This window comes from Pararge aegeria, chromosome 9, assembly GCF_905163445.1.
Source record: "Pararge aegeria chromosome 9, ilParAegt1.1, whole genome shotgun sequence".
NCBI lineage: Eukaryota > Metazoa > Arthropoda > Insecta > Lepidoptera > Nymphalidae > Pararge > Pararge aegeria.
The window spans coordinates 4,347,252-4,363,110 of record NC_053188.1 but is presented as its reverse complement, the minus strand read 5'-3'; the positions used below and the strand labels follow the sequence as shown (position 1 = coordinate 4,363,110).

Below are 15,859 nucleotides of genomic sequence, written 5' to 3'. Positions count from 1 at the left end.
TAAAAATAATAATAAGTATTTTAATCATGTTATACATGTTTTCATCTATTATCAATAGTTTTCTCAGCGCACGCCAAGTTATGAAGTTTAAAGGCAAAATGTTGATACTTTGGGTTATATTATTGGAATTTTCTTAAGGATCTCCCATTTTTTTTTCTAATTAATTTATAGCCTGTTACTTCGTTATAGTTTAGCTTTCTTTTGGCGTTGAAATGGTTAAATTCGGAGCCCATTGGGTACAAACAAAATTTTTCCTCTTTATAATGTTAATATAGACGTAATCACTTTTTAGTTGATAGGTAACATTTATTACTAAATTTAATTAATTCAAGCAACTTTATTCATCACAATATCAACACACTACAGGTCAAAATGAGGTTAATGCCGTAGTTCACCACGCTGGCCCAATGCGGATTGGTGGACTCTATAAGTAGCAACAGTATTAGTATAATATACAATAAATAATTAATGACCAGGTGAATTATTTAAGAAGCGATTAAGTTACCTACTAGAGCTGAGATTAAATACTATAATGTAGAGACTCACTTTCCAAAACCACAACGTGACATTTAATAAATTAAGTACATTCGTATGAACCTTATGCGTCTGTATTAAGGAACGTCATTGAACGAGTTTGAAGGCTGGTGGGGGAAGGCTCTCGCGCAGTTTAACGCAAACTGGCGTGTATTGTACTCGGATTGAACGATTTAGCATCACTAAATTGACATATTTATCGATACAAAATCGCAGTGAAAGTGATTTAATGTGATAAGCGTGTTATCGATGTTTATTTCTCACTTGTGATTTGCTTATGTGTGATGTGACATAAAAACGTGGTGAGTTAAAACTGTTATTTTATTCCATAGTGGTGTTAAGGTGGATGATTTGTCCGATTATGACCTTTATGGGCACGTATTAAAATTTATTGTTGTTTAAATACCTATCTCGTTTGGTATTGATGACTTATCTGTTTAGCATCCGTTGTATTGATTAGTCATTATATCGGATGTTACATGGATTGCTATAGCACAGATTCTTGGCCATAGATACATTGTACTTAATTCTGTTGTGAAGAATGAAAAGAAAAAAATCCAGATGTTATATTGCCATCTGCTGTAGTCAGTGCGTAAGTAAATGTTTTTAAAGGCTGGTGATGTTTTTGATTGGACTCTTGGAGTTCCAATTTTTAAACAAATGGATTAAAAAAAACAAACAATGTCGTTAAAAAAACCCTCACTAGGGGTCTTCACCCGTAGGCTCCTAGTAGCCTTAAAATATAAAACCTTATGTAAGAACCATGTCTGATGTGTCACACTTACTTTTGATTTGACAAATTTAATGCGGCCGGTCAGATTATCAGTTAGCGTAGCGACGCAGAGAGAATTTATAAAAATAGAATACTTTAAAGCTCATAAAAAAATGAATATGTTCCCTTTGGTAATGCCATATTCATTTCCTTTGACATACGAACCTTTCACAATTATTTTATACACAAAATATTTTAACTTTTTCAAATAGGTATGCCTATTTTTTTAATAGTAATTATTCACGGACAAGCAGATAGCCTAACCTAACGATGAAACCTGACGTCTATAAACGGAGCAACATTTCGAAGGGTATCCGAGTGACCCGTCCTGCAAAATGCCGCCTTCGTAGGTGTTACGCCTCATGAGCTTGTAATTACACCGGCATCCACACCTTTCAACAACACAACAGCACTGCTTGCAACATTTCCCAAGCTTGGTCTCTAAAACCACCACTTGGTGGTTTCCAAAGCTCCACTACTATTTTTTATTTCAAATAAAATATAAGGTTTAAAGACCAAACATTTTGTTAACAAAAGCCTTACAATGTTCTATTTGAAGAAACAAAAATACCGTGATCCTTTACGAACCCTACCTTCGTCACATTTGAAAGTAACAATCCACAAAAAAATCCTCTAGACCGAAAACAAAAACTATTATAATTTACCTATACAACGGGTACAGAGCATTTTTGGAATCCGTATATATGTTTAATCACTGTGATAAACTAAAATATAAATATTAAATATACTACGATAAAACACACATTGCTATCTAGCCCCAAAGTAAGCGTAGCGTGTTATGTGAGATGACTGATGAATATACATATATACTTATAAAATACAGAAAAACACTCAGATACTAAAAAACATTCGTGTACATCACACCAACATTCCCCAGTTGTGTGAATCGAACACCAGTTTTTCAGTTATTGGGATAGCCTAGTTGGTAAGGTTTCGGCTTCTCTTTTGGGGACAGATTTGAATCCCCGTACTGCACCAACCTGCGCAGGAGCAGCGAGGTGGATCTAAACCTCTAAAAATCACTCTGTAATAAATTAGAGAGGCGATAAAATAAGCTGAGGATGACTGAGATGAAGGCAAAAACTTTTAATATTGTTGTGTTCCTCATTAGGAACCCATTACTGTCTACTGCAGGGCACGGTTCACCTTCTAAAACTAGTAGAGTGTAGCCGTAGTCCACCATGCTGGCCAAGTTCGCATTGGTAGACTTCAAACGCCCTTGAGAACATTAGAGAGGACTCTCAGGAATGCACTGTTAAAGCAAGTGACATTAATGCCCGCACTCTGCACACTGCACCTAGGAACCTTGGATGCCTAATGATTAGAGTGATGCGCAGAGAAAAAACACGTTTCACAAACTCTTAGATGATGACTAACGACGCCAGGTGCCTTTTAAAGTTACGAATTTAAATGGCTCCTAGCTCCTACGAAAAAAATTGAATTCGTTTTTTTAATAGGCTTAAATCTATACGAAAAATAAAAATATGTTAATGCAAACACAAATAACCACATCTTGTGGCAAGAAACAAAAATAGGTTAGGATATATTATGAGTTAGGCAACTAGGCGTGAAAGTCGATAAGTGAAATCATACCTAGGAATCTAACCTGGCTAAGTTTGATGTGGGCTCTTCTTAGACCAAGGCGCGTTTGGAACCCTCCTAGCTTTAGTTTTTGGTTAACGAATGTAGTAATCACCATCACTAACATTAGTGTTAACATGTTAAATGTATGAACGCTTCAAAAGTGCCTGTGATAAGATCTACATGAATACAACATTTTTGAATTTGAATTTTTAATTTGAATTTGAATTTCTTCTTTGATGAGGCGTTACATACTTATGTATTGTCTTGTTAGTCAAACGCCCGTAACTTCGAAAAGTTAGAGATTCGTGCGATCGCGTTGAAGCTGAAGGCCTGGGCTTGACTAGGCTATTATATATGCCACTTCTATTATAATATTAGTATTTGAAACACAATAATATTTAATTTCAAAGAGTTTCACGAGACTATTTAACTCAAGCTGAACTTAACAAAGTGGCATAATTTATCTACGAGATAAAGTGGCGCCTTCGATAAACTAATTGTTTATACTTTATCGACGAAAAGTTATTTGAACTTAGTTAAAGCATGACTATTTGTGTAAACTCCCACGATTTAAAGTAATTGAAAGTCATTTAAACGTGAAATACATTAAAATTCATATGAGAAAGTAGGCATGGGAAAATATAGCTGAGACCTTGATTAAGCACAAAGTTATTATAATTATTTACGTCTTTAACGATAATTTACTGATCATCATAAACCATTGTAGATACGTATACTAACGTTCTCATAGGTATGTAAACTAGTGGGCCTGTGTAATGTAAAAAATATACGGTAAATAATATTGAATGGTTTGTAGTACATACACCCGATATGAATGTTTTGTATAAATTTGAAATTTGTTATGATTTTGATTTTGATTTACTATAATTTAAATTTTAATTTATCTAATTTTATTTTATTTCATTTAATTTGTAAATTAGATATAAAATGTTTAATGTTTATGGGTAAAGCCTGAAATAAACGATTATTATTATTTTTTTAATTATTATTAAATATTCACAATTCATATAAAACGCGACCAAATTTTTACCCGACTACTGGAGAAAGGCAGTTTCAAAGTTTAAAATTAGTTTACTTCAAGTAGGCCTTCTACGTAAGCACTTCAAAAAATTCAAGTCCGTCTGCTTTAGTAACTCTACTAACGGTTCGTTAGGCAGATTCTAACGTAGGAAGCCGCCAAGAAAGTTAGCAGTTGCACTTTTCCTACATCAACATTTTACAATTTAACGTTCACTATTCTAACTTCGATCAAAGCGGAGACGGCTCTTTCCAAGCAACTTTGACAATAAGAAATTCATCAGTTTATAGAGACCTCGCTTTTAAGTATTTCAGCACAGACATTGAATTAAAAACATACAAAAATCTCATTCATCCATTATTGTGAATATGAGTTATAAATACTTGGCTTTTATAACTCTTACAATGCCTATCCTTAAGTTGTCGTACTCGAAATTTTCTTCATTTTATATCATCTGCATACCCTGTGCATACCCACGCCAATGAGTGCATTGTGTCCAAAAACAGTAAAAACGCCCCGTGCACGTGCCACTTTATACCCACGGAATGTTGCTAGCTCATAATTTTTTCCCATTCTTCTATTTTATGGTAAACTCTTAGAAAATTAGAGGTAAACAAATTACCGTAAAGTGCTAAATGGTATGAACTGACTAGCCGTTTGTTCGAGAGACCATTCTAAAGTGGAGTGGTTCTTGATGCTTCAATAGGTATTAGTCGTGTACACGGTTTCTGTTTGTTTGTGATTCTGTGAACGCAGGTACTTTAGTTTGTCCAAAATTAATAACGAAATAATTTTTTAAAAGCATATAGTCAAAGCCACAAAGGAGTGCCTTTTGCAGACGACTACATACTCGTACTTATTACAATACATAAATAATGTATAAAAATCGTATTATAACAATAACCTACTAAAGAAAACGTGTTTAACTAGAAGGAGGCAAGCAAGATTCCAATTAAATAGACAGCATTCCGTAATTTCCGCTCTTATGATTGCAAAAGTATTATCATCAAGTAGCTTACGTTAACCTGGGCTAAATAAAATGTTTCTTAAATATAAAGAACTAGGTTTGCTCACGGCTTCTTCACCTACTTACTTACCTTACTCTACACATGTTATTTTTTGAAAAAAATGGATACAGCCAATAATTTTCTACTTCCGCCCGTTACTATCTTGGAAGGCATCACACCTCATCAACAAGTGTGATGTAAAGGAATAAAAAAGAAAAAACGTAATGTAAGTTGGTCAGTTCATGGCCTTTGCAGGCCATATCGACTCAACAGAAATTAAACTCAAATTAGACATAATGTGTTGTTTAAGCCCGGCTAAGATTGTGGCCTCTTTTTAAACCACGGTATGTTTGGAACCTTCCTAGCTTTAGTTTCAAGTTATCGAATGTATTTATCACCATCTCTAACATTAATAGTAACGTATTATATTTATGAACGCTTCAAAAGTGCCTGTGACGCTTGGGCAACCAATCCATCCCTATGCTTTCTTTTTTTTATGAAGTATGTATATTTTTGTAATTTATGTATATTATTTAAGTATTACTTTGTGTGCACCCTGTGTGCCTTCTTCTTAACTTCATGTACTCAATTCGATTTCGAAGGTCGCCTGGTAGAGATCGCTTTTAAGCGATAAGGCCGCCTATTGTACCTTTTCTCCTTTTTTTGTTCTAATGCTTGTTATTTATTTATTTGGTGTACAATAAAGTGTATTTCATTCATTCATTCATTCATTGAATCGAGCTGGTGTTGTGTGTAGGTATATGATGTGCTAAAGCCATGAACCAGCAGACTTATTGTGTAGTTTGTATAGTATTGTCATGATTTTATGTCATTTATAATCTGTGATACGTTAGCAATACTTTAAATCTCAAGTCGAAGAAAAACTAACTCTAATCTGATTGGTCAATGTGAAATTACTGTTTTCCCGCGCATTCCGTCTAGCCAATCAGAACGTTTCCCTGGTAGATGAGATTGGTAAAGAGTAATAGAGGATGGAAGGCGGGGAATGGGTAAAAGTGATGATGGTGGTTAAGTGGGTTAGCAAGAGAGCTCTGCAAATGTATTGTTATTTATCTAGATTTATGAATGTATATTACCTTTATTTAGTATCGATTAAACATACACTTTTAATATACATTGCATATTTATTCTACGAACCTCTTAGCTAGGTAAGGATACACTTATAATTTCTAAATATTGCAGTAGGCTTCTGCGGCTTTCATAAAATTTCGATAAAACCACCGAGACGATAAACCATTAATATTAATACTAGTGACCCGCCCCGGCTACGCAATTCTTCTATAACAACACACCACTTTTTTCTTCACGTTGTTTATTACGCTAACGAAAAAAGCACCAGCATTTAAAATCTGTAATATCTTGGAAAATATTCATTTGGATTACATATTGTACAGGGCCATATTGATCTATAAAAAAAATATATACTATATATCCCTACTAATATTATAAATGTCAATGTAAGTTTGTTTGTTACGCTTTACGCAAAAACTACTTAACCGATCCTCATGAAACTTTGTACACATATTTTTGGAAGTGTTAGAAATAATATAGGACGATAGTTGAACGTGACAACGTCGTAAGAAAATACTGATGGAATGGTTGCATTTTTTAAAAGAAAATTTTAATTTTATTTGTTTGATAGATATTAGCAACGCTATAAACAATTAACACCACATTCACTTTTCACTGCACTTCATCCTTGCCGAAAACATGTAAATATATTATTGTATAGAAGCTGTCCAAGCGGACGCATCGCTCACTCAAGTAGGAGAGAGACAGATGTCGAACGCGGAGGCCGACTGTGCCTCTTTGTCGCTCATTCCGCACTCTCGCTTGCACTTCAAGCCAAGGCTTGAAGTGCAAGCGAGAGCAAATGGAACTCCTCAGAGCGAGGTAACGCCGCATACGTCATGTTTTTTCGTGCGTACAGCCGACTCCATCGAATTATAAAACGTTGTCACGTCAAAAATAAGATATCTTTATAATATGATATAGGAAAAAAAAACATTTATCGCCGTCCCTTTAAAGTCGGTTGAAGATTTTCAATAGAAAATATGTTTGTTTGACTTTACCGCAATATTCGTCGGGGAAAAAATATGTAAGTAAATTGCGTAGGACAAATTTTGAGTGGCATGTATATATTCACAAGCAGCGTACAAATAAAATCCGACAAGAAATCTCCCATGACACAAATTCGTGTATTTCAAGATTTATTCACTTTCTTTTGATTGGAAGTGCCAGAGTAATCCTTGGAGATACTAATAAAATGATCTTGAAACATGAAATAGGCAAATGGGTAGTTTTAAGGGGTCGTTGTTATTATAAGAGGTCCAATATATTTCAAAAACTCTAAATTGCAAGCTGCAGATGAACCATTTAAAACAGAGTCATTATATCATCACTAGCTGTAGCCCGTGATTTCGTCCGCGTTTAGTTTTGTTTTTAGAGCATATTTTAATTATGGGTTGATTGCCCAGTAAGTAACAGCTCGACTGCGCATTAGGGGCGCCGAGTTCGAATCCCAGCATGTACCCCTATCTTTGCTAAGTTATGTGTATTTTAAGTAATTCAAATATCACTTGCTTCAGCGGTGAAGGAAACTATCGTGATGAAACCTGCATGCCTGAGAGATCTCCATAATGTTCTCAAAGGTGTGCGAAATCCACCAATCCGCACTGGGCCAGCGTGGTGGACTGCGGCCTTAACTTCGGGGCACGGGTCTTCTCCCACGATGCGCAGGGCCGTAAGCCGCCGTAGCCAACCACGCTGTTCCAGTGCGGATTGGTTGACGTTATAATAGAAAATAAATATGCAATGTATTATGTCTCATTCTCTTTGATACATTTATGTGTTTTCTTTAAAATGGGAAACAAAATGTATAATTAATTCTATATCATACTCTCTCAAAAACTTCTATGCGTCTCTTTCTTTCAAATCACAACTATTGTCCGACAAGTATTACTTTAAAAAATATAACACAAAACTAAAATACAAAGAACAATTTCTAAGGAACACCTTCTTTGGTAATTGTTTGTTAGACCGCGTCAGAACAAACGAGTTAACCGTAGTGTTAAGCCTCAAGTGTCTGTTATTACACCCGCATCCACACCCTTCAGACCGGAACACGCCAGTACTTCCCCGGACGAGCTCTAAAACCCTTATACAGGGGGAACCCTTGCCCTGAACCCTTGTGGGCAGGTCAGTTGATGATGATGTGTTTATTTTTATTATTTAACTCTTTATTTGTACACCACTATGAAGTTAGGAAAATAAAAGAACAATTGAAATACAGAGACGGAAGTACAATACAAAGGCGGACTTATCGCTTAGTAGCAATCTCTATCAGGCAATGTTAGGATTAGGACAAGATGACAAGACGAGAGCGAACAGGTGGTGTAAAATTATTATAAACCTACATTCAAATTGCTAAATAGGTAGTACCTAAAAAAATATAATAATAAACTAATATTGTATTACATTTTGATGTACCTATGCAGTAGGAGTTTTGGTATGTATTTCAAAATACGTAATATTCACTGATTAGTATACAATTGATTCACGCCTTTGCCAACTCTACTGAGATTTCCTTTGAAATGGGAGAGGATAAAATTAATTTCATTCATTTTTACTTTCTTTGAGGATAAAGTAAAGCTTCTTTCAAGCTATCTACTCTCGACAGATTGAATTACAAAAGTGAAATGAAGTCGGATTAAACTTTTTACGGAGTGTATTATTTTCACTTTAACTATAAATGCAGAAAGTAACTTACTATAAATATGTGTACGTCGACCTCCCTGGCGCAGTGGGGAGCGCTATGGTTTTATCAGTGAGAGGTCCGGGGTTCGATTCCTTACAGCCAAATTTGGTAATTAATAATTTCAGATTATTTTTCTGGTCTGATCTGGTGGTAGCCATGGGTAGTTACCACCATACCGACACGATTGATGAATTCCTTAACGACATCTAAACATTGCTAAACTTTAAAATGATGTTGGAAAAGAGCAATCTGCTGAGTTTCTTGTCGGCTCTTCTCAGTGGAATCTGCCTTCCGAACCGGTGGTAGAGTCACTACAAACAGACTGACTAGACGTTTCAAAAGTGCTTATTAATTAGGCCTACTTGAAATAAATGAATTTTGATTTTTTTTTAATTTTGAAAGACGTGCAACATAGCGATTTCCTTTCACTCACGGTAATTGCGATGCCACGTGAAAAACTAAAAGGGATTTAATGTAACTGCTATAGCCTTAATAGGTTAGCCCGCTGCCATCTTACACTGTATCATCGTACACTGTAGTGAAGGGCTAACTTGTATCGGAGTAAAAGAAACTATAGTATGAGCGATTCATTCGTTAATGTACACAGTCCCTGACCTTTTAAATCGTATCAAGAACCGGATGGGTACTAATGGTAACTGTCGTTTATTATCTCACGATCATTTGTTTTAACCTTCACTTGAGCAGACCGAATACTTCCTTGAAACCTGTGTACGATACAGCAAGGAATTACTGAAATGTTATAAGTAAAAATAGATTTCATTAATGATGACGACCTCTCTGGCGCAACGGTGAGCGCTGTGAATTTAATTAGCAGGCCCGGGGTTCGATTCCCGGCAGAAGCAATTTCGGAGTTTATTATTTCTGAATTTTCTCTGGTCTGGGGCTTTGGCCGTGGCTGGTTACCACCCTACAGACCAAGACGTGCCGCTAAGCGACTAAGTAGCCCATTCATGAAGGAAGGTGTTGACAATGTAGCGTTTCGCTGCGACCTGCTGCCTGATTCACCAATTTTTCAACCGTTGCAAAGCGGTGCTGGATGATGACAGCAGGTTAGGTACAGTTGTCACCACCCCTCTCCTTCCCATGGGTGTCGTACGAGGCGACTAAGGAAATATATATTATAAATAACATCAATCAAAATCTTCGTCAATGGTGGGTGCGGCTGCTTCCAGTGCCGAGCAGGCAAAGAGGCGTAAATATGAAAACCTGGACAGCAGCTTCATTTTTGTGCCTTTTGGAGTAGAGACTTTGGGGCCGTGGGGTCCGGAGGCAAAAACCCTTTTCAAAGAATTATCGAAAAGGGTTATCGAGTCTACCGGTGATCCTAGAGCGGGCAGTTACCTTGGCCAACGAATTAGTTTGGCCATCCAAAGGGGCAATGCTGCCAGCATCTTAGGAACTGTGCCTCGCTGCGGTGGTTTCGAGGACGTTTTAGATTTTATTTAGTTTTTAAATAGTTTATTTTAGGTTATAGTTATGTATTAATAAAAATTTAACAAATAGAAAAAAAAAAAAAAAAAAATAACATCATACATTTATAATACTAGGGACACTTGTTATCTCCGTACGGAATATGCGATGAGTTGACAACTGTTGCTACCAAATTATGCATTTTTTATGAAGACAACGAGTTGAAAACATGTCGGGAAATTTAGTGAACCGTACCGAATGAAGGACCTCGAATTTTGCTGTCAACTTTTACTTTCAATATTATACGGGTGATATTCAATAAAAGCTTGTTTGAATATCATCTGTATATATAAGTGTGTCATATAAATTAATAAAGCTCGTTCAACAGATAATGATCACCAATTAATAGGTGAACTAATTAGCGGTAGTCACAATATAAATCTGACACACAAAGGTTTTATGTTTCAGTGGTTCTGAACAATAAATATTACGTTACACTGGTTATAAAAGTCAAAGTCGAAGCCAAATATTTCTTTATTCAAAAAGGAACATAGATGGCACTTTTAATGCGTATATTACATGTAAAATATGACATACGAGTGAGTTGATTGATGGCTATAAATAAATTTGTAAACTTAAAATTAAAGCTACGAGGGTTCCAAACGCGCTCTGGTCTAAGAAGAAGCCCACAACAAACTTAGCCAGTTGTCATTTTTTTTCCATCTCACAATGTCATTTAAAAACTATTTAAGAAGTCATCTAAAGCGATCATCGCCTAGTGGTTAATAATTCGGCTTAAATTTCGGGGGACCGAGTTTAATCCCCAGCACACACCTCCAAGTTTTCGGAATTACCAATTTGTATTTTAATTTTAGCAGTAAGAAGCCATTGGTTTGGCACGGAGCGATGGCAAGAAACCTGATAGTACGACGCTCGATCCGTGAAGGCTGGGATGCTCCCCTATGTGGGATGCCGCGTATGTCGATACCCTAGCTGCATCACACATCCAGGCGAATTAGTCAATGGTGGTTGGGGGTATATATCGTATATATAAATATATATGATATACTTATATATAGTATTGTATGTGTTATGTATATTTTAATTTGTACACCAACTATTCTTTGTGTCTCCTGATCTCCCATTACTTATTGTTACCTGGAAGAGATCACTATCAGTGATAAGGCCGCAATTACACCCTAGTTTCTTAAAAAAATAAATTATTATTATTATTATTATTATCGTTCTTTCGCTGTGAAGAACTACATAGATTATTAATAGTTGAAGTTTAATAGAACGAACTTAAGAATCTGTATTGATGAACGTAAGATAGATTCGGGAACATTGTGAAGAAAGGGTGTAAATAATTGAATAACCCTAGTAAGTGGTGTTACGCTTGCGTTGAAATAACATTAATAACACAGCCAAAGCACAGTAAATGAATGAAAAATATATCGACGTATTCGGCTTTCACGCAAGGCAACAAAGTGTTGACTCCTCACATCTCACATCTATTGTTTGACACTTGCGGGATTTTCTACTGGATGGACAGAAATATCTCTAGCTGTTTCTGCCTTTCATATTATTTGGATGGATGTATTATATCGTAATATGATTTTATATTGGTGGGTACTGCCAAAAAATCATATTGCAATATAAGTTTTCCGATCTCAAATGTTCTATATCTAGATATTAATTATTATAAGCACGAATAGGCAATGCTACGCGGTGACAGCTGTGAATGACTGAATGACTGTAAGAGTTATGAGGCTCACCTCATAACTCTTACAGTCATATTCGTTTCGAGTATAAGTAATTAAAATATCACTTGCTAAAACGGTGAAGGAAAACATCGTGAGGAAACCTGCATGATAGAGAGTTCTGCATAACGTTCTCAAAGACGTGTGTTAGTATATCAATCCGCATGTGCCTAAACCTTTTTATAGACCCGTGCACGGGTCGGTAATGGGTTTGTAGTGTTGGTACTCATTCTTGTTTATAATGTAATCAGTTAAAAAAATTCGTAACTGGTTACATAGTATTATAAATAATAATCCCTCATTGCCTGAAGACTAAAGTCTTCGAACAGTGCGTGTTGCCAGTGATGACTTACGGAACTGAGACATGGTCGCTAACTATGGGCCTCATAAGAAGGCTCAGAGTCACTCAGCGGGCGATGGAGAGAGCTATGCTAGGAGTATCTCTACGTGATCAAATCAGAAATTAGGAGATACGTAGAAGAGAGTACTAGAGTTACCGACATAGCTCAACGACTCGCGAAGCTGAAGTGGCAATTGGCAGGGCACATAGCTCGGAGAACCGATGGACGTTGGGGTCTTAAGGTGTTGGAATGGCGACGCCGCACCGGTAAGCGCAGCGTAGGTCGGCCCCCAACGAGGTGGACAGATGACATCAGGCGAGTCGCTGGAGGCAAGCGACCCAGGACCGTGAATTGTGGAACTCCCTACAAAAGACCTATGTCCAGCAGTGGACGTCGATTGGTTGACATGATGATGATGATAAATAATAATTAAACTTATGGTTTATTTCACGCGTGGTTTTTTTTTTTTAATATTATACTTAGCACATTGATAATATTGATAATAATTAATAAGCTTTTTATCGCCCGCGTTTCTTACGGTTACATACAAATCCCGTGGGAACCGTTTGTTTTCCTGGAATAAAAAGAAGCCTATGTTACTAACCGTCCTTTCAACCGGCGCTGTGAAAAAAAACAAGTTTATTGGTTACTTAGTTAGGGCGTGAAGAAAGGACAAACAAACAAATAAACAAACGTACTTTCGCACTTATAAAATCAGTGAGCATTCAAGGGACGTCAAGGTATGTCTTATTAAACTTTTTTGAGGTAATACTATTTTAAGCGATGCTAGTAGGCCTCCTGATCCACATATTTTCATTTTTTACGTTGAAAAATTTTAATGAAGGGTATGTGGAGTGGACCCGAACCGGTTGAATACTGTCGGTGAAACTACAGGTGGGCCCCGGCCTGTGGTGACTGTTTTGAAAAGTTGTGTGACATGATGGGTTTCGTACCAACATTCTTGAGCGACTAGCGTATGCCCGCGACTTTTTCTACGTGGATATTCTATTTTCTTGTGGGAGACAAATGTTTGCTCGCTGCGTACTTCATGTAAAAAGGACGTTTTAACTAAAGGTCATCGTTGATAACTTTCAAACTATTTGTTCTTATTAATTTCAAAAATTCATTTATTTTAAATCTTATTTATTGCACCACCTACCTCTTTTCTATGTTTTTTCCTTTGACGCCATTGGTTGCCTGGAAGAAATCGCAAGCTTGTCATTAAGAAATTCATCAATTGTATAGTAACCTCGCTGTAATAAATGTGTTTTACCATATTCTTTAAACTTATGCACTGGTAGGTCCAAAATAACCTTAGGAATCATATTATAAATATTATACGTATACTCAATCCCATAAATGACTTCTGTACCTTTCGTACTACTTATAAAGGAAAAAGTTTTTTCTCATTTGAAAACCAGAAGCGACAGTTATATTTATTTAGATATGAATCAACTTAATACTTAAATATATCCAGTCTTATTGTATTTGTGGTGTACTATTTTGGCTCTAATATAAATATAATATAATATAAATATAAAAGATGCTATTGCGGACTTCTTATTAAAACGGTTTAAGAGAAACAATCCCACAATAGATTGTTTTAGCTAATCTCCAATAGTCTTTGTAGTGCACGCCTAGATAGCTCTGAGATGGCAATTTTTATTTCCGATTTGAAACTTATCGTTATATTTTGGCTAATGTAGGTACATTATGTTTATAAATTCAAGCCTATGTATTGTTGTGACGTATGTACCTACTGTGTTTCAAGAAACTCGTTTTTTATTTTTCGTACAAATATCCATCTATCCATAGGAACGTATAAAAGGACAATGTTTTTTTTTCGTTTGAAAGGATAAAATCCCACATGGTCGCCACAACAAAATGTCGAATTAATTTTTTTTTTCATCTCCTGTAGTATCAAATAATAGGGCTTAACTAGTACAATCATTTACATTATACCTACCGAAAAAAGGTTTATTTACTTATTTAACATTTTTTGAGTAAGCTCTCATCGTATTGGTGTTTTGTACAATTCCATGCATATTTATCACATCTTTGCATATTCCGTAAATTACATATCAATATCGATATTATATACACTTATAATCCGGCTGATAAATTCACTATCACACAGTAAGAGCTAGTGTTCCATATGCTCTCAACCAGTGGCGTGCATAGAGGGTATGCACAGGGTATGCAGATAATACAAAATGAAGAAAATCTCCAATACGAGTTAAATATACTTAAGGATAGGCTTTTTATAACTCTTACAATGCCTGCCCTTAAGTTTTTTATAACTCGTACTAAAGATTTTCTCCATTTTATATCATCTGCATAGCCTGTGCATACCCTCTATGTTCGCCACTGCTCTCAACAATGATATCCAACTCCACGCCTAAGATAACTGTCAACAACTTCATAGATTCCATAAAATAGTATACCTACGTTGTCAGAACCTCATATTGGTATACTCAGAGTCTTGAGTAGGTACCTAAGTGCCTATGTTATTTTTCTTTCGACTACGTAAGCTTCGCGCTAGAATCTGTTGTTTAAATACAGCCATCCTTGTACGCTTTTGTAGTTTCAGTGTTTGCCGAAGTAATAAAAAGTTTTGTTTTGATGTGGGGAACATTTTGTATGATTCCTTGAGTTAGGTTGATACGTGTTTTAGCTTTACCATCGAAAGTTGTAAGTACTTACCTAAGTATTAACTTCATCATCATCTTCATATCAGCCAAAAGACGTCCACTGCTGGACTTTTGCATGACTATACCTTCTTCTCAGTTGAATCTTATTTCCGAATGTGAGATAGAGTCACAACAAAAAGACTTGACGTTTTTAAAGTAGATCTACTTGAAATAAATGAATTTTAAACATTCTAAAGATTTTTTATTTTCAACCAATGCGTTAAAAATCATTTATTACACTATAATGATTAGGTTGATTGGACGCGGTAAAATGTTGATTTAGATGAAAGGAATTTGAGAATTTATAAATTCTGAATTTTGCTCAGGTCTGTTCAGGATTCAGTGTTCCGGTGCGATGTTGCGTACAAACCAATTAGGGGTATGACTACAATACTCCATAACAGGTTAGCCCGCTACCATCTTAGACTGCATCATCACTTACCACCAGGTGAGATTACAGTTAAGGGCTATCTTTTAGTGGAAAAAAAAAAAAGAAAAGTTCTTCAGTGTTCCGGAAAATGTACCTCGCTTATTGCCACTTCAGCTTTACAACCCATTTTTGAACAGAGCACGTAGCACTAGAATTCTGTAGCCGGGAACTCCACTCTCTTGAGCTTTCTTATTAGATCCATCGTCAGCGAAATGCCGTATACTTTGCAGTTAGCATTATAGCCACATAAAACCTTAAAGAAAAAGGAAAGTATATTCAGGTCGCAACGAAAACCTCTTTTATGTCGCTAACAAGTTTATTATCGTGAAAGTAGCAATTATTTGTAAAACCATTACACCTGTCAGCGGAGATTGAGCCGAAATTGGCACCTTGTGCTTGTTGCTTTTAATTTTATTTATCCACGGAAATTAACCGGAACTTGTTAACGTCAACCTTAAAGTATTGGATAATT

At 35.9% G+C, this 15,859-nt stretch overlaps 1 protein-coding gene across 2 annotated transcripts in view; it reads left to right on the top strand.

Moving 5' to 3' along the window:
- The first annotated feature begins 685 nt into the window (after positions 1-685).
- The window catches only part of LOC120626263 (tyrosine kinase receptor Cad96Ca), a 105,417-nt gene continuing 90,243 nt past the window's right edge, over positions 686-15,859 (top strand). For both annotated transcript variants that reach the window (XM_039893699.1, XM_039893696.1), the window contains exon 1: positions 686-836. The gene's annotated coding sequence lies outside the window, so the exon portion shown is untranslated. The remainder of the gene's footprint in view (positions 837-15,859) is intronic.